Source organism: Mustela nigripes, unplaced genomic scaffold, assembly GCF_022355385.1.
Source record: "Mustela nigripes isolate SB6536 unplaced genomic scaffold, MUSNIG.SB6536 HiC_scaffold_13234, whole genome shotgun sequence".
Classification (NCBI taxonomy): domain Eukaryota; kingdom Metazoa; phylum Chordata; class Mammalia; order Carnivora; family Mustelidae; genus Mustela; species Mustela nigripes.
The window spans coordinates 1-1418 of record NW_026752640.1 but is presented as its reverse complement, the minus strand read 5'-3'; the positions used below and the strand labels follow the sequence as shown (position 1 = coordinate 1418).

General features: G+C 35.7%; 1 non-coding gene across 1 annotated transcript; it reads left to right on the top strand.

Annotated features, from left to right (window-relative positions):
- Positions 1 to 658: 658 nt before the first annotated feature.
- Positions 659 to 765, top strand: LOC132009321 (U6 spliceosomal RNA). The gene has a single exon (XR_009401865.1). It is a non-coding gene; the product is annotated as a U6 spliceosomal RNA (small nuclear RNA).
- The last annotated feature ends 653 nt before the right edge of the window (positions 766 to 1418 follow it).

Below are 1418 nucleotides of genomic sequence, written 5' to 3'. Positions count from 1 at the left end.
TGTTTTTATGCCAGTATACTTTCTTGTTTTGAGCATGAGGGCTTTGTAGTATAGTTTCAAATCAAGAAGTGTAATTTCCCTTCTTCATTCTTTCTCAGAACTGCTTTGATTATTTGTTGTCTTTTATGGTCTCATATAAATTTTAGGATTCTTTACTTACTTCTGTAAAAAAATAATGTTGGATTTTTTTTAAGATTTTTAATTTATTTATTTGACAGAGAGAGATGACAAGCAGGCAGAGAGGCAGGCAGAGTGAGAAGAGGAAGCAGGCTTCCTGCTGATCAGAGAGCCTGATGCGGGGCTCGATCCCAGGACCCTGGGATCATGACCTGAGCTGAAGGCAGCGGCTCAACCCACTGAGCCACCCAGGCACCCCTAACATTGGATTTTTGATAGGAATTGGATTTACAGATGGTTTTCGGTAGTATGGACATTTTAACAATGTTAATTCTTACCATTCATAAATATGAGCTATCTTTCCATTTGTGTCTCCTTCAATTTCTTTATCAATGTCATAGTTTATGGAGTACAGATCTTTCATCTTCTTAGTTAAATCTATTCCTAAGTATCTTATTATTTTTGATGCTATTGTGAATTAGATTGTTTTCTTTATTTTTTCAGATAGTTCATCATTAGAGTGTTAAAATGCTCCTGTCTTGTGCTTACTTTGGCAGCACATATACTAAAATTGGAATGATGCAGAGAAGATTAGCGTGATCACTGAACAAGGATGACATGAAAAACTGGGAAGCATTCCATATTAAAAAAACGAAACAAAACAAAATTCTTGTCTTTTATATATTGATCTTGTATTTGGCAGCTTTACTAAATTTGTTTATTCAAATTTTTTTTGTGAAGTTTTTAGGATTTTTTAACATGTAAGTTCATGTTATCCAAAAAAAGAAAATTTTACTTCTTCCTTTTTTTTTTTTTGGAGTCTCTTATTTCTTTGTGTTCCTTGTTTCTCTGGCTAGGACATCCAGTACTATGTCAAATGAGAGTAGTGGAAGTGGACACACTTGTCTTTCAAACGTTTTTGATTGAATATTAGATTAGCTCTGGGCTTGCAATATGTGTTTTTCCTTTAATGGATTTTTTAAATTATTTTTTAAAATTTTTTTATAAACATATAATGTGTTTTTAATCCCTAGGGGTACAGGTCTGTGAATCACCAGGTTCACACATTTCACAGCACTCACCATCACTCACCATAGCACCTGCCCTCCCCAATGTCCATACCCCTCCATCCTCTCCCAACACACCTCCCCCCAGCAACCCTCAGTCTGTTTTGTGAGATTCAGTCTTTTATGGTTTGTCTCCCTCCCAATCCCATCTTCTTTTATTCTTCTTTGCGTACGCCCGAAACCGTCTATGTTGCATCTCCACTTCATCATATCAGGGAGATCATATGATAGTTG